The sequence below is a fragment of the Agelaius phoeniceus genome, chromosome 3 (genome assembly GCF_051311805.1).
Source record: "Agelaius phoeniceus isolate bAgePho1 chromosome 3, bAgePho1.hap1, whole genome shotgun sequence".
NCBI classification, from domain to species: Eukaryota; Metazoa; Chordata; class Aves; order Passeriformes; family Icteridae; genus Agelaius; species Agelaius phoeniceus.
In genome coordinates, this window is record NC_135267.1 from 68,621,534 (window position 1) to 68,643,315 (window position 21,782).

Here is a 21,782-nt window from a genome sequence, read left to right on the forward strand (position 1 = left end):
TAGCTTTTCTGTACAATATAGTAAGAATCATTCCCCAAGCCTATTCAAAATTTCATTTTCTAGCAGGGAAAAATATAAACACTCTGATGAAGGTTTAAAAAACATGAACTCATACCTTCTATGGCAAAAAGGGGGGTAATCTCTAAAATCTTAAGGGAAAGATGCAAAGCCTGTGCCTCACTGGTGACAGAGCTTAGATTTGCACCATGGTAAGTTACACACAGAATGTACTATTAGATCTGCCTGGTTCTTGTTTCAGATACACAGGAAAACAGTTAATTTCTGAATCTCACTACAAAAACCCGATTTCCTAAATAGTTGTGCTTTGAGATTTTGGAAAGGTGCTAAAAACTGATCCAAAATTAGCTGCTATAGGAGAAGAGCTACTTTAGCAACAGGCTCAGACATAGATGTGGTGTGGGGAGCCTGGAAAAGAGGCGGGGGGGGACAGTGCAGCTCACACACGTGATACCAGTGCTTAAGCATTGCAGTAAATTCTGCTGATAGCACAGTAAGAAGTGGTCTCACTTTCCTCTGGTAAATCCCTGTTTTAGCAACTGTAGGCAAAAGGGTCAAATATTTAACTTGGTATTAAACTTAGCAAAATAAACTGAGTTTCTTGTGCAAAAAACATATTCATGTAAGTTTATTATCCTATCTGTCTGAAAGGTCAGGAATGGCTTAACAAAGTTTGAAACAGTTATGCTGGAGGAGCTGAAGAGCAGGGTTCTTGAGCAATGACCAGGCAGACCATGGCTACAGACCATGTCTACAGCATAGGTGGCAAAAGAGAAAGGTTTGATTAATGTAGCCAAACACTGGGAGTGGGGCAACCCCTGGTACAGCTGTGACCTGATGTTCCCACTGCACCTTCTTTCTAGGTGCCCCATTACCCATTATTGCTGTAATGGACTGCAATAATTTCTGTTTGAGGAAATACTATTTTGTTTACAATGAACAAACAAATCTCAGTGACTCTCAACCCTGTATAAGCAGGACGCAAAACAGGCTGAGTAATAAGGTTTGGACACAGGCATTTCATGCTCCATGCTGCTGATGTACAAAAGAACTGCAGACTTCTTTGTTGCAGCTTATGAAAGCAACTGATTCTTACTGGAATGTACATACATGCACAGACACACACCCCTATATTCCCACATTTTGTGAGGGGAAAAAGGCTGTCTTCCTCTTCCCCTTTTTTCTATTTTTTCCCCCATCACAGCATAACAACTCACTATTAGACCCCTTGGTATTTTCTCTCTCCCTACCTACTCCAAGCAGTCAGTCCTTGCAGTTGCTTCCCTCGGGATTCTGACAGTTTTAACTAAATGTAGTTAAGAGGGTTTTTTTCACTAATTAATGCTTTCATTTAGAAAATGCATTTCCAATCATTTCTGCAAATATCCATTGTTTCAATGGTAAGGTTGTCTTTATTTCTTGTAACAGAACACTGAGCCTAAATTGTCATGAGTAATTTAGTTCCTGCAACAGCATGCTAGATTTTTTATTAGTCTCTGTCATCAGTACGTCCCTTTCCTTGCCAGGTCCCATTCTAGGTTACAGGATTTCAGGCAATTTCTTTCTGCTATAGATAATAAAGATTACTTTAAAATTATTTCTGTGTTTGACTTTTGTGTCTGTATTTTTTTGAGTAAGATGACACAAGAATGGATGGATGGACTATTGTTAGACAACATGGACAGCACCTGCTCACTGCAGGGATGAAGGAGGATGATTCAAGAGATGCAGGAGGAAAGCAAACATAGGAAGAATAAGAATAAGGAAGATAGTGTAAGGTATCACAACTCTGAAACTCAACTGATTTACTGGATGTTTTTACAATTTAATGAGAAAGTTGTCTTTTCATTGAAGTTGAAACTTACCAAATCACAGAAATTCAAAGACCTACTTGGACAGCCCACTAAAATTAAGGATGCATATTGTGGTCTGAGCCAGGGTGTTGGTGGAGCTGAGAGGGGAAGAGGGATTCACCAGCATACCGGGCCCTGTTCGCCTGGCGACATTTTTGGGAGATGATTAATCAGAGCTCTACCTCAGAGGGATGATGGAAATCACGTACTCTGAGTAATGTGGAGTAAGCGCTTCTATTTCTTATAGAAAGTGTCTGACAATTGCCTCGAAATAACCGTTTTGGTTATAAACTGGGGGGCGAGCTTAAATCAATATTAATTTTCTTAGGGTTTTTTTTCCCCTTGCAGACGCTGCCCTGCCTTCCCCAGCCCATTCTGACCCTGCTTGATTTCCAGGCGGGCAGCCCACCTACGCGCCACCGCCTCTTCCCCCTCTCTCTCCTGTGGCGCCGGGCCAGGCGGAGCGGTGGCGGCAGGGCAGGAAGGAGCCGCTGTGTGTTCCCGCGTCCCCCCGGTGTCCCTCTGTCCCGGTGCCGTCCCGCCGCGGTCCCGGTTCTGAGGCGGCGGCCCCGCTCCCGCTCGCTCTCGCGCCCCGCCCTGAGGGCGGAGCCGGCGGAGGCACCGCCCGCGCGCCCCCCCCGCCCGCCCCGGCGCCCATTGGCGCGCGGCGCATCCCCGTTAGCGCTCGCGGCGCGGTCTCGCGATGCTGGGGCCGCCGCCGCCATATTGTCGCTCTATTTTGATTCGGAGCGCAGAGAGCGCGGGGGGAGGGGGCCGGGAGCGGCGCGCGGCCCCAGCGGCGGCTCCGGCTGAGCGGGAGCGGCGCCGCCACAGCCACCGTACGCACACCCTCACACAGCCCCAGCCCACCCCGCCCGCCGCCGCGGCAGCACGGACCCCCCTGCCCTCCTTCCTCCTACTCCTCCTTCCTCCGCCTCCTCCCCCCGCGGAGCGGAACGACGGCGGCGGGAGGCTGTGGAGAGGGTCGGGTCGGCGGGGTCCCCCCTGCCGGGCGGAGGCGGCGGCGGCGCTGGTGGCGGTAGTGGCGGCGGTAGTGGCGGCGGCTGCTGCCGTGGTGGTGGGGGAGGCGGCGGCGGAGGAGGAGGCGGAGGAGGAGGAGGAGGAGGAGGAGGAGGAGAAGCGGCAGCAGGGTAAGGCTGACCCCGCCGAGACGGGCCTGGTGGCGGCTCCCCGGGCCGGTTTCCTGATCCCATCCCTGGGGGGCTGCAGGGAGAGGCGCGGGGGGTCGGCAGGGGCGGGGGGCCCGGGGCTTCCGCGGCCGCTCAGCGCGCCCCGGGCTGTGCCAGGGTGAGGAAGACAGGGAAGGCCTGTGCGAGGGGAGGGAGCAGCCCCGGCGCCCCTCTCCTGCCGGCGTGCTGGGGCGGGGTGGGAGAGCGGGGACGGGAAGGCTCCGCGCAGCGGGGCGTTCGGAGAGAGATGGAAACTTATTTTCCTTCGCGAGTCGCTGGAGCTTCCCGACGCGGGGAGGGATCGGGGGGCTGCGGCTGCCCGGGGAGGGGCGGGAGCTGCCAGCGGGCTCGCCTGGCTGCGGGAGGGAGGGGGAGAGAGAGAGGAGAGAGGGAGGGGCTGGCCCGGCGCCTGGCAGGTGACAGGTGTGAGTGCGCCGGGCGAGACTCCGCCATTTGAGGATGAGTACCCGAGTGTCTGAGGTGGGAGTTGTGCCCCGTGTCTTTGCGGGGGCTGCCTGGGCTCGATTCCATATATAGTATATTTGGGACGTTGGTTTCCATTATTCGAGTCAATTTAGTTGTCGAGTAGAAATTCTTGAAATGGCTCTGATAAGAGGGGTTTTGCAGAGTGGAGATGCATAGTGCTTCTCGTTTTCTTCCCTTTTTCTGTTTTGTCCTTCTGAGAGACGTGGGAAAGCTCTGCGGAGGTGTGTAGTACTCTGTCGCATTCATTGGAAGGCTCGTATGAAAGTCTGAATGCTCAGTCCTGTTAGATGCAGGCAAGGCCTTCAGGGCAGAAACCTGGTGTTCTTTGTGCTGTGCCTGGTGGCTCGGCAGGGCCTGGTTTGTTCCCAGACCTGTGGGTGTTTCTGTGTTAATGATGGTAAGCACATACATAAAAAAAGGAATTCCACAGGGATGCTTCTTAGCAAGGAGTGGGTTTCAGGTGTGGTTTTCTAGTCATAAGTTTAGGATATCTGATACAGACTTGATAAAGCAGTTTCTGAAGTTCACCTGTAGAACGCTGAAAATGGTGCTGCATATAATTTTCAATACTCTCACATATGCCTTTTAAACATCAGCATAAGTCAGAGTCTTAGACTGTTCAAATTAGTTCATGTCATGATTTTACCCACCCAAATGGTACAGTTTGTACACTACTTTATAAGGAGGGCTAACGATGCTGTAGCAATAGCATTATATTCACTATTGGCCACAGTTTGCTGAAATCAGGAATAATTTTCAGCTTAGCTATTGATTTGCCAGATAATTGGGCATTTGTGTTTCACATACAAATCTCAATTATTTGTTCTTTGCCTATACTGTTGTGAGTGTATACAGCTACAACTGTAATTGTATGCTGGTACCTGCTTTTGGCAAGAGGGAAGTTCCACTGACACCTTACATGTCATCAGCTTCAGTGAGTCCTGCTCTCCATTTTAAATGAAAATTTCAGTCGGTTGTGACTGTGATCCCCATGTTAAACTTGGGTATTCTTAACTGTAGATAGTACCTTGATTTGTGCTGCTGTGCATAATGAAGCCTCAGTTGATTCTCAATTTCTTGTAAAAACTGAGAAGACCTGGGTGGTTTTTCTCATGTTGGTTCACAGGGGAGAGAGCCTCCAAAGGGGAAGAGGTAAGGAAGGTGGTTGGGGGAGGTACTCAGTCTGGGTCATCCCAGTTTTGTGTTTAAGAGATACTTGATAAAGATCATCCCTGTCATTACGTGTGGGGGCAGTGCCATCTTGCTATGCTGTGCTATGCTACCTTTGCTTATGCCAGCTTTTCACATCTTTGTGAAATGCAAACCATTATCTTTCTCAATACAAGAGAAGTCAAATGGTTCTACTCTCTTCCTTTATGTCTGCTGATAGAATAATAGAATTCTTGAAAATGGGCACTCTTCCTATGACAGTGTCCTGGTGGACACTTCTCTTTTCCAGCAGTGACAGAACGGAAGAAGATAGTGGTTTTCTGCACCATGGCATTGCTTTGAAGGCCAAGGTCTTGTGTTGTTTTGTAATGGTTTTTGGTGTTATAGGTAACTGGTATGTTTTTTGAGTCTTGTAGAATTAAACCTGTCATCTGTTCAAGAGATTATTCTCAGAAAAAAAAGATTTTTTTTTGCTAGGTAGCTTAAAGAGCTATTGGCGAACTATTTCTTTGTGAGAGTGTATTTTGAAACATAAAACTATGTTACTGTTCATCCTGTTGCAAGTGCTGCCTTCCTTATCATGATCTCCATGGTTGGAAACACTGGAAGAAATAAGTTGGTCAGATGTGACCTCAAGTTTATGAAATGACTGTAAATTTAGGACTGCGGGATCAGGCTGATCTTTTCTGAACTGCTGCAAGCGGAATGCTGAACCATGTTACTGTTGGTGCTTTTACAGAAAACAGAACAAAAAATCCAGTGATTCAGAACTGGATTTTTTTAAAGCTGTATTCAAAACTCAAATATTTAAATGTTTGACATGAAAGGTAACTTTTTTACCGTGAATGTATACAGTGATTCAAGTTGGGTTTTTCTCACTTCATTGGTGTAGTAGGTTATCTCAATTGGGCAAGTGTGTGCTTTCTGTTTCAAGGAGGAGAAATGCTGTTGGATGCTCTAAGGCATCTTGAACCCTTCTTTGCAACCTGGTCTGGTTTGGATTTCACATATTTAAATGCAACTGTGAAAGCAAGAAAGCTGTCAGATTGGATAATATTTTTTTATAAACTTTCCAATGTCATCAGGTGTTTTTCAGTATAATAGTTGTTTCAGTTTCACCCTCTCTTGAGAATGCTTAGCAGAAAATCACTGACATAATATTGATGCTTTCCTTGACAGAAGTTTTTGTAGACATTTATCCTAATTATAATAAAATTAGGGATTTATTTTTATTGAACTGATCAGTAAGTAAAACTCTCAATCAAGAAATTACTGCAAATGCTATACAGACATTTACTGAGTTTTCTGGTTTCTGTTACACTGCCTTTAGGTGGTGTTCCTTAATTGGTAGTAATTGGATTCTAGTGAAACCAAGTGAAATAGCCTGACATGAGTAAAGTTAAAAGATCTGTGGGGTTTGTGTGTAGTATCATGATATTCTTGGAACACGACCATTGCTAAATGAACAGCATCACTTGCTATATTCTTGTTGCCATAGGTGCAGTTAAGGAATACTTAAATACATAATATTTTTAGAATGTATTAGGTTTTTTTGTTGGTGCAAGAAGTCAAGCATAATTTGGTAATGTGCTAAAAAAATTGTAAGTTAATACCTAGCCAGACAATTTTACCACACAAATACTTTTTTTTTGTTTGAAATATGCATTCTACTCTTAGAAAAATGCTATGTGGAATCAATTTTTGTAGCAATGTGCAAAATGTGTAGCTCTTTTCTATTCTAAGCACAGATGAAGATCAGATTTCGCTGTCTTAAGTGATGAGTGGTTTAAAACTCATCCAGATCCTGGTTGTACTATGAACAGAATTTAATTTTTCCATTATTTAAAAATCAGTGTTTCAGCATGGATTTAAACCTTGTGCTCCCTTTAGTGTTTAAAAAAGCATTACATTGGAATACTCCACAGCAGAAGAAAAATGTAAGTTGTATATGTGAATTTTTTAAAAATGATCACCCAAGCAACTAGGACTGTACACCTTTTAGTCATGCTATTGTTAGGTTTGCTAGAATTTGCCAAAAATAGGACAAAGCCACTTTATATGCTCACTGCTTTGATGATTAACTTAAGGTAGATTACCACTTAAATACAAAGTATCCTATGCTTGTTCCAGAATTAATCAAATCTGGTGCTATGTGGTGCTGGCTGCCTGGTCTTCTGAGGCTGCCAATGGAGAAGGCAGAATTCAACCTGCTTTTACTCTCATTGAAAGCATGAATTCAAGTTACTTTTTTCTACAAAGCTGCCAGTTTTCACAAAAGTTGTAGAACCCTTTTTATCTGTGGGATTTTGTATTCCTTTAAAATGCACTTGAAAATAATCAGAGGATGCAAGTTATTAAAAGGACAAACAAAACACATAAATGCAGTTTCTTTAAGAAGCATTAGTTAACTGGACGTGCTAGAAAATAAATTTTTGCAGTTTGGGAGTTCAGAATTAGCTGTTCTCTTGGGGATAAAATGTTGAGATGCACCTATTTTCTGTAGGGGTTTTTAAGGAATAGTTGCTGGTTTAATATGTTTGTGTAGTGATTAACTGTCTTTAATTTGCTTTTCTAAAGTCACAAATCTTGAGCAATCATATTTCATTTAATCTTGTGTCTCAGTAAATTTTGAGCACATCAAAATTTCAGCAGAGAAATTAGCCAAGGGGTCAAGGTGTGAAAGATTTTACATTATAATAATGTTGAACAAAAACTCATTAAAGTTGATGGCTTCATTAAGATCATCTCTTTAGGGGAAAGTTTTGCATGAATTTAGCAGTTACCTGTACTTAGCTGCCAGTTGTCTGTGGTGTAAGAAGCAGGTATGAAGTGCTGTACTCTTTTCTCCAGTCAGTAGTTAGAGGATGTGAGAGGTTAAGTATATTGTGGCCAGTGCTTGGGAGAGAGTGGTAAGATAATAGGCGTCTGGGATAGAGGTGGAATGTGACTAATTGGAGCACAAGGGCATGGCTGAGACACAGAGAAATCTGGGAAACGAGACTCGATTACTTCTGCACTTCTTGGGACAGCATCCTGAAGAAAAATCTCATTAAAATAGGTTCTTAAGAAGATGAAGACTGGAAAAAAAAAAAAAAAAGATTTGGTGATATTGTTGCTTCCACTCATGACAGAGCCTCTTGGGCTGTGGCTGCTCTTGTGTTTGTGTGGATCTGATTCAACAGGAGTGCCCAGACTGGCACAGTGTGTGAAGCAGCACGGGGCAAGAATGTGCATGAGTAAGGGAGGAGTCACGTAAGTGTGTAAGACATACATGTTTTTCTCAAAATACACCATCAAAAACATTATTGTTACATCGTGTATAGTTAGAGTTTCTTTAGGTAATGTGACTTTGATGTTGGTTCCATGCTGATAGTATACTTCAGTCATGTCTCTGTGGGCTGTTGCATGCAATGGTACATGTGATGAACTCCCAGGTCTAACTGATTTATTTGTGAAGGTGAGCCATGGTAGTATCAAATTGTTTTAGTAAACCTGAAATTATTTGCTTTTTAATATAGATTTATTACAGTCTAAAGATTTTATGGAGTTTTTTGAGTCTAGAAATAAGTATTTGCCTGGTACACTTCTATTTTGTCCACAATGCTAGTAAAAGTGTGTAAGAATTTGCTGGCAGATGGGAAATACTCTTTAACAGCAACCGTTTGATTTTATTTGCTGCAGCCCGTCTTTATTTTTCAAGAATATGCTTTTGTGTTTTCGGGTGTTTTCATAAGTGACTTGTAGAAAGATCAAGCATAAATATGTTTAAGGAGTAACTCTTAGAGACTGTCAAAGCTAGGGCTTTAGAATGCATTTTTCAAAGGAAATTACACTGTGTGTAAAAATCCCATGCTTATTCATCAGTTTATCAGCATGTTCTCAGAATGCCTTTTTTAACAGGGTAAATGAGACAGGTTTAGTAAAGTAACTAAAAAAATACATTAAGTTTCAAAATTTAACTACACCACAGACATTAGTTACTGATCTGATGCCTCAGGAGCTGTGAGTGACATGTACATTCAGATAAATCATCTCTCTTCTTGAAGCTGTTGGTGTTCTGGAAATTGATTTCTGTGTTGTACTGAAGGCTAGAAATGCAGAAAAGTCTTTCCATGTGTAAGTCCTAAGCCTGATTTCCCCAGGTAGAAAAAAATTAACTATTTTAACTAAAATTAAATTAACATTAACTATTTTAACTAAAATTAACTATTTTAACTAAAATTTATCTATATATAGGGGGAAAGGCACACAATTAAAGAAATACTTAAGTTGTACAGTGTGGTCTGTAATTGCATCTTTTGTTGATTCATGTTGTGTTTAAACTCTTAAGAGCTGAAGTTTCCCCTCCCACGTCTGTGCTGTGCTACACATCTCTTTGCAGTACTCTCCTGTTTTTTACAGCACTCATAGTTTTTTGGGTTTTCTGTTTAATTTTTCTTTACTCTTTGAAATATCTGTCATGCAGAATTTATCTCCTTCAGCCCCTTTACTGACATTGTATCATATTTGTAGGTGAGCTAGAAAAGAGGAAATCTGGTCATTCATATTCTCTGCATTTACCTTGCCTAGGCATGCTGATCTACACTTTATAGCTGAAACATTAGTGCCTCTTGCTTATACATGACTTTGCCATTCTTTTTGTTCTAATCTTTCTTAAGAGACTCATTCAGCACGTGTCATTTCATTCCCATTTTGTCTCTTCTTCACAGTATCATTGCTAAGTTTGCCCCTGCTTCAATTAGGCTTTCCTGAGAGAACGATAGAAAAAAAAATTATCTTGAGTTCTCTACTTCGATTTCTTTCTAGTCACTCAACTGGTTCAAACTGCAACTTCCATTTGTTGAACAAGCATTTGTTTTTCAAAGGGAATAGTAGGTTATCTTTCTTAAAGAGCCTTCTTAAGTCTAACAGCCTTAAGCCTGCGAATAGACAATCTCCAGGGGCTCAGCAAAAGTGTGCTTAAAAAGGCATTTTAGGTTGATAAGTACAAAGCAGTAAAAAAATCTGGTGTCTTGCTCTTTTTTTTTTTTAAGTACCACTCTTGTCTTTGGTAAATGGGGATAAGATTATTTTGTATGCAAAAAGTTGTGTATTTAAAACTGTCTTACTGTAATAACTTCCAATACCAGATTATTATATTGTATTGACTAGAGTTTAATGTGTATTAGGCCCTTTTGTGCAAAGCAGTGTATAAATATTTATCAAATAAGTCAGTCCTAGAAGAGTTTGCAGTCCCATGAATAAAAAATTTGTTTACCTAGGAACATATATTGGATCAGACAAAGACATTTAGCAAAGTATTTTTATCTTTCATTTATTAGGCCTGTTAGTTCTCCAGTAATTTTAAATTTTCCAGTCTTTAAATATTAATTAAAACTGTCTTTGATAGCTGTAATTCATTTAGTGATGTTTTGACATTACTTTTAATATTTGCCTGGAAAACTCATAGAGGAGGTATGAGATTGCTTGAGTTAGACCCTCACTAGCTTGTACTCATTGGTAGCTGCTTAGGGAAGAGGTTGGTGTATCAAAGCTGAGAGTTGGTTATCAGAGTGGATCACATCTGTGACACACTTGGAGCTTCACTCTGAATGAGATGAGTTGAACACAAGGAAAATTTGACCACAAGCAATTTCTTAAAAATACATGTGTAATTTTGTTTTGCATCTGAGTAATTGCACAAGCAATTTCTTAAAAATACATATATAATTTTGTTTTGCATCATATAGTATGAATGTATATGTAAAAAAAGTTGCTAAAGGGTCAGTTTTTGTGCCTCTACAAGAAGCACATGTTGATCTTTCTTTTCCATGCGTAAAGTGCAACACTTTTTTTTGTTCCTCTTCCACAATATGTGGTGAAGGAGAATAAAATAAATTGTAAGCAGCAGGTGAAAGCTGTCGTTTGAATTGTGGAAATTCCTGTTCTTTCCAGTCTCCTGTGTTAAGCAGCAAGGTTCAGAGAAAATACTCATTAATTGTTTCTTCTTTCCCCTGCATGAGGCTGAAAACCCCTGTGGTTTCCAGATCAAAAGGAAAATATAGTTTCTGCCAGTAGTGCTCTCATACACATACTGTGGAGGAAAAATATCAGTTTGACAATGTGGTATCTTGACTGTTCTGATGCTATTGGTTTTGTCAAAGCTGGGATAGGTACCAGCATGGCTGCATGGTTTGGAGGGATGAAAGTGTCATCCCTCCATGGAACAGCAGTCTGCATGCAGAGATTGCTGGTGTAGTGCGGTCACGTGTGCAGAATGGTGCTGTTTTTCTGGAAGAGCTGCAACGTTGAGTGAGTTCTTTTGGTTTATTGATACAAAAATAGGCCTTAGCTGCCATGAAAGGACTACTTTTGCTATTTTGTCAGTATTCTTCATACATGAATTAATCTTGAAATAATATAAAAAATGGCTTTGAGATAGGCAGTTTAGAGTAAAAAATGGAAGAACACAAAGTGTTTGTGAGCATCAGGGGCCACTGATATTTTGCAGTGACTGAACAGAGAAGACTGCTTTCACTGACACAAGCAGCTGCTCCCTTGTTCTGGTCTCATCTGTCTGTGAGCCAGGGCAGTTTCTGTATGGGTGCTTGGAAAATTAACCAGATTGCTATTAAACTTAGGTGATCTCCTGGGCTGAGACTAAGTCCTGGGTGCTGAGGAGCTGCTGGAACAGTCTGGTGGCCTCCTGTAACTTCACAGTGAAGGGGTTGTTCAGTGACAGGGCATGGACTTGCCATCCTTTCCTCAGAGCCCACAAATAGGTTTTTCTGCAAAACTGAGATATGGTAGAAAAAAACAGAAGAATAGATACATAGAAGAAATAAGAGTTAATTAAGCTGGTATTGTGGATGATGAAAGCCCCTCATGAAACTGTAGACCTGAGAGTGGTCCTATGACAGAGAAATAAGACCTGCTCAAGGATTCATCCTTACTCACTGTGGTACTGCAGCTGTTCACAGAGTCACCAACTGAAATGGTGTAAATTAAAAGCTAGCCTTCAAAAAGTAGAACTAACTTCATAAGTTGAACTAATTTCATTAGTTGAAATTAGTTCTAACTAATTCAACTAACTTCACCAGAGAACCCATGTATGTGGATTCTACCACTAAAATCTTCACTAGTGACCTACCTGGATGAAAGGTGCTAACAGTAATCTTTTTCCTTTTATCTGGACATAATCAAGGAGTCTTAAATGCTTTCAACAGCTGTATTTTAATTAGTTTTAAGTGATGGTGCCTGCAAGAATCCTAGCAGTCTTCTCTTTGTCAATAAGAAAGGGTTTTTCCTAAGGTTTTCTGATCTTTAAATGCTGTAGTTCAGTTTTGCAGTGCATTAGGAAATTCAGGTTCCACTGAAACTAGTCAAAGTGTGGCTCATAGGTAATTGTAAGTGCAATGAGTTATGTAAACTATGGAAAGAGAAAGATTGAGAGGAAAGGTGCAGCACTTGTTGAACTCTTGAGGAAAAATGTGGCTAAATTAGGATAGCAAAACAGATGTTTTGAAATGATGTTCATGCTTTGCCTGTATACTACAAGGGAGCATTATTTGTAGCCTGGAGTTGGAGCCTTTTATAACCTTTAGTGGTTATAAGACAAAACTAGTGAATCTCTTAAATTATAATCTGCTATTCAAACATATTAATGAATACAAAGCTTCATTTAAAGATGAGTAAATTAAAACTAGTGTGTAGGTGTTCTCTTTCTTTAAGTTGCAGATTCTGAATGGACTTTGGAACTCAGCAGTAGTTGCTAATCTGGCCTGCATGTTCAGATTCTTGCCTGGCAGATACCAACAACTTCTTCAAGCTAAAGCTTAGGCTGTGGTTTCTCTCGTGTTTTCTTGCTTGTGTTTATTATATTGGTTTTGTTTGATTTCTTAGGGGTTTTGGTTGCCAGTAGTATTGCTGTGACAAGAGTATCTTCAAGTACCACCTAATGGAGTTAGCAGAGTTGATGAAGCTACAGGCTTCCTTCCTGTTGAAACCAGCCAAAAGAACAGGCCAAACTGAAGCTTATGTTTCTTCAGTGCAGAGCCAGGGGCAGCTCTCTGGAAGGATTTTTCCACTCCCCATCAATGAGTGAGGAAATTCTTGCCAATGCAAATGAGATTGAGACCTGCAACTTGCCTCAATATAATATAGTTTGAGAGGAATACATAATCTAGAAAAATATCCAGAGTTATACTAGCATGGAATCCTGTTAGTTAAAAGAAATTTGTCTTCATGTTTGAAGTTTTTAAGAGTCTTGGATAAAACAGTATTTCAGCATTGTCTGTGTGGCTTCAAGCTGCTGCCTGTTTGTGATAAGGGCAAGTCATCACCTTACACTGTCATGTCAATGAATGCTGCAGAATGCCTGCAGTGACTATGCAGACTGTCAAAATTCACTGCTTTCAAAAGCCCTTTCTCATTTTGTTTTACTATTGCCACCTTCTCTGGCTGTTGTAGCTTTGTTTTCTGGTATGTATGGATTGACTGGGATTTTAAATTGTTTTAGGAGAAGCCTAGCAGTGCAGCTTTGTTTGCCTTATGAACTTAAAAATTTGTTGTCACTACTTTATCATCCTTTCTGAACCTATTGTTAGAATGTAATTGGAAGGAATAGTACTTTGCTATTTATTTATGGGGGAAACGGTGGTGATACCACAAAATTAAAGCATGAGGGGTTTTTTTAATATCTTGGTTCTTGCCAGTTCCTCTGAAAAGTACCCATTTGCATTTTTTAATTATGCCTGCCTTTAAAGAATGCTGCCTGTAACCTATAGCTTAGTATTTTAGCAGGACAAACATTAGAAAATTGGGATGAGTAAAAATTGAATTCTTGTGAAATACAGAGCTAAATAGTTACAAATCCTTTGCTGCTTTATCTGTGTGACACTGTTCATTTTATCTTTCAAAAGTCGGTCTACTTCTATTAACAGGCCTCTTATCTTTATTGCAAATGCAAGAAATGTATTAGTATGTCAAAGCTGTGAAGAGATATCCGGACTAGCAGAGGTACTTTTTCACCATGCTATTGTTCAATATTTATTTTCATAAAATGGGTTCTCCGCTTTCTTTAGATTCCTGAAAATACACAATCTCTGGCTATATTTCTGATTAGAAGAGAAACATTGAGGTATAACAGTTCTTCTTAATTGTATGTACTTTTTATATTTTCCTCTTTTTTTTTTTTTTCCTTAATAAAAGGCTATCAGCTGATACCAATATCCAGAAAATATATCCAGGCAATACCCAGAAAACACAGTGAGAAGTCAAAATCTGAGTAGAAATTGTTTATTTCTACACTTCTCTTCTGCTTGTCTGTCCACAGTTTACAGAGAGGGCTTGGAATAGGGATCACACAAGGACAAAATCTTAGTTGCAAGTCCTCTGGATTTTTTATGTGAATTTTAGTCTTGAGTAAAACTTACTGCTGCTGTTGGATTCTTTTTCTTCCCAAGTGATGTGAAAAAGTGGAAGACCTTAGAAGGCTAAAAGCACTCGCCTGGTGCCATGAGGCATCTTTTCTATTCTTTCTCAGCTTTCCCGTTTCTTTTCCCTTGTCCGCCTTTTTCAGAGCAGGTTACTTAGTTAATAATTTTTTCTTTTGCTTAGCTAGTTGTCTTGTTAGTATGTATCTGTTGTCAGGGTTCTTGTAAGGAATTTTAGTTTAAGGTAGGAAAAACCTAGATTATAGGTTACTTTGTAAAAGGAGTAGTAGTTGTCTTTTAAAGGTTGTAACAGCAGGAAACAATAGGTACTCAGAAACTGTGAATGCTGGAGACATTTCAGCTCCTCCTGGCTTTCCTCTCCCCTTTCCTTGTTAATCCCCTTCCCCCAGTCTTGTGTGGAGTAAAATGCAGAAAAAAAGATCAGTGGTATTAGTCCATTGCATAACAGCAAGTGCAGTGATTACATTTTCCTTTCCTTAACAAAAGGATGGAGAACAACTGGCACTCTTATCTTCCTTGAAGACAGTTCATAGTGAAACATGGAGAACCTACAAAAATAGCAATTTTAAAAATTATATATTATCAGTTTCTCGATGGGAAATCTGTATCTTATTCTAGAAGAAGATAAGTATGGGAAGCTAACTGGGAGCTAGAGGAATAGCTGCTTAGATATCTGTCTGTTGCTTTCTCTACTTGTGCATCAGGTAGGGCCTTGGAAGAAAAGCAACAAGAAAACCAAGTTGTATGGGCACCACCATGAGTATTTCTATTTGACTCATGCCTATCAGTGTCTGTTACCTCATCTTAGTGTTGGTGGAGGTTATTGGCTGGATTTTTGTTTATTTTCTACTACAACAAATTTGGCAGAAAATAAGTGGAAACTAGAGGCTTCCTCCCAAATATTGCAGTGGTGCTCTTGGGTTTGTCCTTATATGTGTTGGTTTGGGAACTAATAGAGAAGAAAGAGAAAACAACAACTAGTTTTCCATTACCACACTTCACCCTTTCTTTTCCCCCTTTTTTCTGGCAGCTGTCAAAAGTCCTCCACTATTACCCCAGGGATTTCTGCCAGTGTAGTTTCACAGGTGAAGATAACTGCGGATACAAAGTAAAGCTTTGTTAGCCTAAAACTATGGCAGCCCAGCTGTGAGTCTCTTCCTAATATGGACACCCTTTATATCTAAGGATCTCAATTGACCTTCTAGAGGAGAGGATTGTCAGAAAAGGGGAGTTCTGTGGCCAATTTTTTTGCTTATCATACTGTGTTAAATAGCTAAAGGTCTTTTCCTCACTAACTCTTGGTGGGAGGTTCTCTTTTGGTGTTGTCCTACCAATCTTTCTGAAACTTCTCTACTGCCTGTAAGTTCAGGTGCTGTGTTTTGACAGAGTTGTTTCTAATTATAGCTGTTATCAATTGAAGGAAGTGGTTTGCTGTTATTTACCCTTTGTATTGCTTTTCTAGAACTTGTATGTTTCCTCCTTCCTCTTACCCTACAGGTCTACATTGTTGCTTGTTTGTAACAGCTGCCAGAAGCAGCTTTGTGTGATTGGGCTAGGTTTTTAACTTTTTCAATGTTTATTCTAGGGCTAAGGCAATGTAAAATCAGAAAAGTCTGATTTAGTGTTGGAGAGAACCTTGATTTTTCTCCCGTCTCCAAGACTGTCCTTAGGAAATGTTAAGAGTGTGATTTGTAGATCAGTGTAAGTTTGCTCTGCTTCTTTCCCTGTGTTCACCCTGACATTCATCTGACTCAAAGCCAAACTAGCAGAAAATTAACATGACATTATTCCTTGTTCTGATTTTGCTCCATGAACTGGCTTGCTGGAGAATCAGATGAGTGCCAGAATTGGGCACTCACAGGAGGGGAGGGAGAGGGGGAATGCATGCCTGAGAACAGGAGGAATGACAGTGGCAATATTGAATTGTTTTGGAACAGCATTTTAAGGACTGGCTGAAATACTCAGCCTTACTGTCATTAAAATATTGTAAGTAAAGGATATATTGGTAAACAAGTGAAATCCTTGATTTAGATGAAAAAGGAATTTATTTTGTTGACAGTCTGGGTAGGTATTTACGCAAATACTGGATTTACCAGTGGCACCTCTCCCGTCAATTAAAGAAATTGTTTGAGTTTTGTAATGGGTGGAAGAATGGAAAAGAAAATATTGAGCCAGCCCAGAAGTAAAGGAAAGTATTCAACCAGCCCAGAAGTAAAAGCGTGTGAGACACAATCCTCTGTGCTCCTTGATTGGGAGAGAGTACTATGAGGGTTGCTAGGAAATTAAATCAAATCTCAAAGTTTATGAAATAAGCGGAGATGTTTCTCAAGGTGAGTCACAAATGTAAATGAGAAGGAAGTAGAAGTTGTCCTTTAGTTACTTGGTTTACCTTTAGGGAACAGGAGGGAAGTTGGAGCTCATGGTACTTGGCTGCTTGGTCATCTAACTACATATTCCTTGGCCCAGCTGCTTCAGACCTTTCATTCTGCTTGCATCTGTTTCTGTGGGAATTAGGACCACGGGGCTTTCTAAGCAGTACCAAAGTGTCTGATAGTGGGCACGCATTTTACTGTTTTGACTCTTTGTTAGTCATAGGTAATGTCATTATATTATGAAAAGTGCAAGTATTTTCAAAATGATTGGTGTACTTCCAAAGAGTGGGTGGATATTTTTCTTTGCTCATTATCCTCTTTCCACCTACCCCCTCTATGGTATGGGAGTTAACCATAAGAGATTTCTCCATTTTGGAGTGTGCAGGACAAGGTATTGGTGGTCATGCCAGAGGAGAGTGAAAGAGTTGCATTTGATAGTTCCTTGAGGCTTGTCCTACTGTCCCAGTTCCACATGTAATTGCAAAAACTTTAAAGCATGCCAAAATGAAAAAATGAGGGTTTATTTTGGATTAGAAGCCTGGCAAGAAAAATTCAAGGAATTTTCTTTAATAATTGGGTGAAATGATGTACAGCAATGCACAAAACTGAAGATCTGTTCTATTCAATCAAGCATATCTTTAAATTGTATGTTTGGTTATTACTGTATTTTTGAGCTTGCTGTTCTCAAAAGATGACCCATTTGAATAAACTCTTGGGTGGAGATGTCCCCAAATCCTTAAAATAACCAAAACTATTTGCCTCTGTTGGAACAAATCTGCTTTATATTTCATTAAAATGAGAAAAGCATATGACTGATTGCATTAGCCAATCATTTTCTATGCAATCAAAATTTTTGACTGCAAAAATTGATTGATTTTCTTTCACTTCTGCCTTTCAGTTTGATAAAAATTTACACCATGACACAAATACATTTTAGTATACTGACTTTGTTTTCTGGATTGAAGTATAGCTCTGAGTGTTTTGAAATGGTTTTTATCTGCAATCTGAAGCATTTTAGTTGAAGATTCTCTTGAGCAAAAGAAATATGGTCTGTGTGAATCATATTAAGACAAACAAGAGTCTATTTTCTTTCTTTTCTTTGAAAAGCTTGAGAACCTAATTTTCTGCCTGGATATTCTGAACAAACTGGTTTTCAGTTAGGCTTAAATAAATCATTGAATCTCTTAATTGAATTTCTTCACTTTTTAAATAAGTTAAAGGAATTGGTAGTTTCTTGCCACCAATATTTTAACTTTTTTTTTTTTTAAGAAGCCTGATTTGCACAGATGTTCATAAGGGAGAAGTTGATTTTTTTTCTTTCATTTTTCTTCAGCTCTTAGGGAGAGTGATGTTGAAAGTATCTTTGCTTTGTTAAGGGACCATGATTGTAGCTTTCAGGTATTTGGTTTTTACCTTTAATGTCATGCATAAAAAGCAGGCATTTGCTTTTATTTGAGCAAATAGTGAGTGAGCAACATGAGTCTGTGTGCATGAGGAAGTGTTCTCTGATAATCTGGTCTGAATTTTTTACTCCTCTTTTCTTGGTTAGGATCATGTGTGATTACTTTTTTTCCTTGACAGAAAAAGGGACTTGTTTTTATTATCCCCATCATGCAAAATGCATTGTACAGCTTCATGTAGGTAGCAGTTTTCTCTTGGCAGCTTGGACTTAAAGAATGAAATTTAAGATGTTGAAAATTATTGAAATTAGAGGGAGGAGAGCCTGAGCTTTGAGTCTTACTATGCTGGGGTCTTAAGTTTTTAGGTAGATGAAAGTTTTCTCAGAGCAGGCAGTAAAACTTACCTTTCAAGAGCAGATGAAATTGCTAAGAACTGGATCAGCAAGTCATTGTAGGCAGGCATATGGACTTTTGTGTTGAGAATGTTGTAGTTTTATACAATACTTGGTAGGATTTGTAGCAATATATTTTAAAGGAATTCAACAGAGGGTAGTCAAAGCCTGTTTCTAGTAGGCATTATTGACTCATCTGTCCCTTTCCAAAGATCTGCTGTTTAAACTGGGTATCAGCTATGCAAGATGTTTTTCTCATTAGTGGGTTGTTTCTCAGGACCTTTCTCCTCCTTTCTTGATTTACCTGAGTGTTTTACAAGGGAATCTGCACTGTGTTCTTTCTATACCTGTTTTAGCATTTTCTTCCAGCCTACAGTGCCAGACTTATTTCACACTATATCTTTACCTGGTTTGGTCTTACTGACTGTGGGAAGATTGCTCTTTAACAGATGAGAGATTAGACAAAAAGGAATATAGGGTAATTAAAGTGTTGGTTTCTTAATATATTTGGTTCCCTGGTAGAATGTGCCTGAAGAAATGACAAGAGTAAGTAGGAGAAGAAAGCCTCTGCCAACTCCGGTGGTTTTGCAATGAGCTGCATGGTGCTTGCCCAGTACTGAAGTTAGAATTTCAATATTCTTAAACCACAATCTTCTGTCCTTCAAGACTGAAGAACATAGCTGGCATAACTTCTGATTATTTCGAATGAAACAAAGTGAAAGAAAGGAAAATAAATTGTACTGATAAGAATTTCTTTCTTTCTTCTTTGACTTTCTTCTGGAGTCTTCCAGAAAACCAGAGCCCATTTATATGTGGTTGTCTGTATTGATGACTGCTTCTTACTTTTAAAACTGAAATTCCAGTAAGCTTCATGCTGCTTATGACTACAATTAATCTAAAATGACGTTTGTTATAAAGTTAAAAATGTAAAACTACCCAACGGAATGTTTGGTGTTCTGAGGAGCTTTCACAGTTGAGTGATGAAGTACCAGTCTAAGCTAATGCATTGCCATGGCACTCTGGAAGTTGTTACCTTTATGAATTACCAGATACCTTTACAACTCAGTTACTTTGTTCATGCTTCATGCCTTACTTCACTTGCAACTTCGGGAAACTTAATTCAGATTGGAAGGAATTTAGTGGACAGATGAATTGGTTTTCTGCTCTTTTACCAAACTGATGGGTATTAGCAGAGTTGCTAACAATGGAGTAGTTTGTTTCAACTCCCTGGAGATTCATTGAAAGCTTGAAATCAAATATGTGATCTTTACTTTGTATTAATTCTGTACTTCAGACTATATTTTCATTGCAAAGGGATACAAGACCAAGAATTCTAGAGGATGCCTAAAGTCAGCTAAGAGTTTTATTTTCAAAGGCCCAAGTGTCTTTAAATGTGTGTGTGAAAATGGTGGACTGGAGAAATCAACTTTTTTATGGTTTCTGTAAGCAACATTGACATGTTTAGTTTTGTTGATGGTAATAGTAGGTGGCTTTATTTATAACAAGCATCATGCTAGTTGGCTTTGAGAGTGCAGCAGTCATTCTGCTTGTTCCTGTCACTGGAAATAATACAGTGCCAGCATAAGAATTCCCTCCTGTTGAGAAAAGAAGTGTATCTTCCCCTACCCATGGGCTTGGATTGGCACTTCTCAGGTACCTCTTCTAACCAGCTCCATTTGCTACAGACAAATTCAGGCTGCCAGATAATCACTTTCTGATCACCTAGCAAATGGACTTTCCCTTTTGAAGTGTCCAGTGAGCAGAAGATCCAGGGAAGTTTTTGCGATGGAGAAAGGAGAGTTAAGCTCTTCCGGCAGGTGGCAGCAGCAACCTGTTGAGCCGGGCTGACTTGGAGGTGTGAGGGCACGGAAAAATGGCTGGTAAATGATAAATAGATGAAGAAACTTCACTGAAGGTAGCTTGCTAGCTTTTAATAGATAATAATAACTGTTAAACTGTTTTCTCAGACCTTTGCACAACAAGATGTGGTGCAGGACACTTGTCAAAAGAGCTCTGGAGTGGTGTTTAGAAAGGAGCCCCTCTGAGTGACAGCAGGCTGCTGTTGTTTGCTCATCTACTCATTGTAGGACCTTCTGAGAAGGTAGATTGGGTTAGGCCCGTCTGTGTTACTGTAATGGTACAGTGGGACGTATGTAAGGGGAAATGTGCATTTTTAATAAACTGTGTACTTTTTGTGCAAGGTAAACAGGTAGTACGTGTGTTGGGTCATATATTGGGTCACATCAAAATTCATTACTCTTTATCAGAGTAATACAACACCAGGTAAGGTGCTAGAAGAAGTACCTAAATAAAGTATATTTGTGGGCTCCCACAGGCTACAGTTTGACCATGATTTTATCAGAATTTATACTGTAACAGTAATGCAGTGAAACTTGACCCTGAAGAAGTGTGTTCAGACCAGATGAGAAGCCAGACTGCTGTCTCAAAACTTCAGTGTAGTGTTGCCTTCATGATACGAGCTACTGTAGTTATACCACAGGATGATCAGTCGTTCGGGGTCATTTGGGCAAGGTCTGACAAATGCACTGCTTATTTTTCTTTTGTGTTTCTTAATTGCTGAAGAATTGCATGCTTCTGGCTAGTTTTTTTAAAAATAGATCTGGAAGTGCACAACCTTTAACTCCTGGGAGGGGATAAGCAATAGAGCAAGAGGCAAAGGGCAGAAACTGATGTAGAGGAAGTTCCACCTGAACATGAGGAAGAACTTTACAGTGAGGGTGACTGAGCACTGGAACCAATTGCCCAGAGAGGTTGTGCACTCTCCCCCCCAGTGATATTCAAAAACCGTCTGGATGCCATCCTGTGCCGTGTGCTCTAGGATGATCCTGCCTGAGCAGGGAGGTTGGACCAGATGACCCTGTGGTCCCTTCCAACCTCACTGATTCTGTGCTAAGTTGTATTCAAGTGAGAGGGGAATTCTGTCTTAAACTTAATTAAGCCTGTGTCAGTGTTTAACACTAGAGTCATTCCTGCTTGAGGTTTATTTTTGTTTTGGTTTTTTTAAAATTAATCCAGAGTTCAGCAGGCTTTCATGTATCTTGTTACTGGTTTGCCATATTGTAGTATCTGTTGGGAGGTAAATAAATAATCAAAATACTGAACAAGGCTTGTTGACCTATTTCTAAGAAGTACCCTGCCCAACCATGGCTGGATAGAGTACAGTGTGTACTTGGTGATAAAAATTCTTCCAAATCAGTATTATAAGGCTTATTCTTCAATTACAGTATTTCTTAGTAAAAATGATGAACTGTATCTTGAATTAAATCTGATGGTAAACATTTGAAGTTAACGGATGAAAAAAATGCATTTATTCTTTATTCTCTAAGTTAATAGTGTTAAAAATGTCTCATGGATGCTTTGAAGCAAGTTCATAGAAAGAAGCTACAAAAGTTGGACATAGATGTTTGATATATTTTAAATTTAAATGTTTGGAATGATACATTTTA

The 21,782-nt window shown here is 40.0% G+C and overlaps 1 protein-coding gene across 2 annotated transcripts in view; it reads left to right on the forward strand.

The window, feature by feature from the left end:
* Positions 1-2,889: 2,889 nt before the first annotated feature.
* TAB2 (TGF-beta activated kinase 1 (MAP3K7) binding protein 2) overlaps positions 2,890-21,782 on the forward strand; it is a 60,760-nt gene continuing 41,867 nt past the window's right edge. The window contains exon 1 of one of the 2 annotated variants that reach the window (XM_054629275.2): positions 2,890-3,022. The gene's annotated coding sequence lies outside the window, so the exon portion shown is untranslated. Of the gene's footprint in view, positions 3,023-3,054; positions 3,180-21,782 lie in introns of those variants that run through there. The other variant, XM_077175540.1, reaches the window with a different exon arrangement.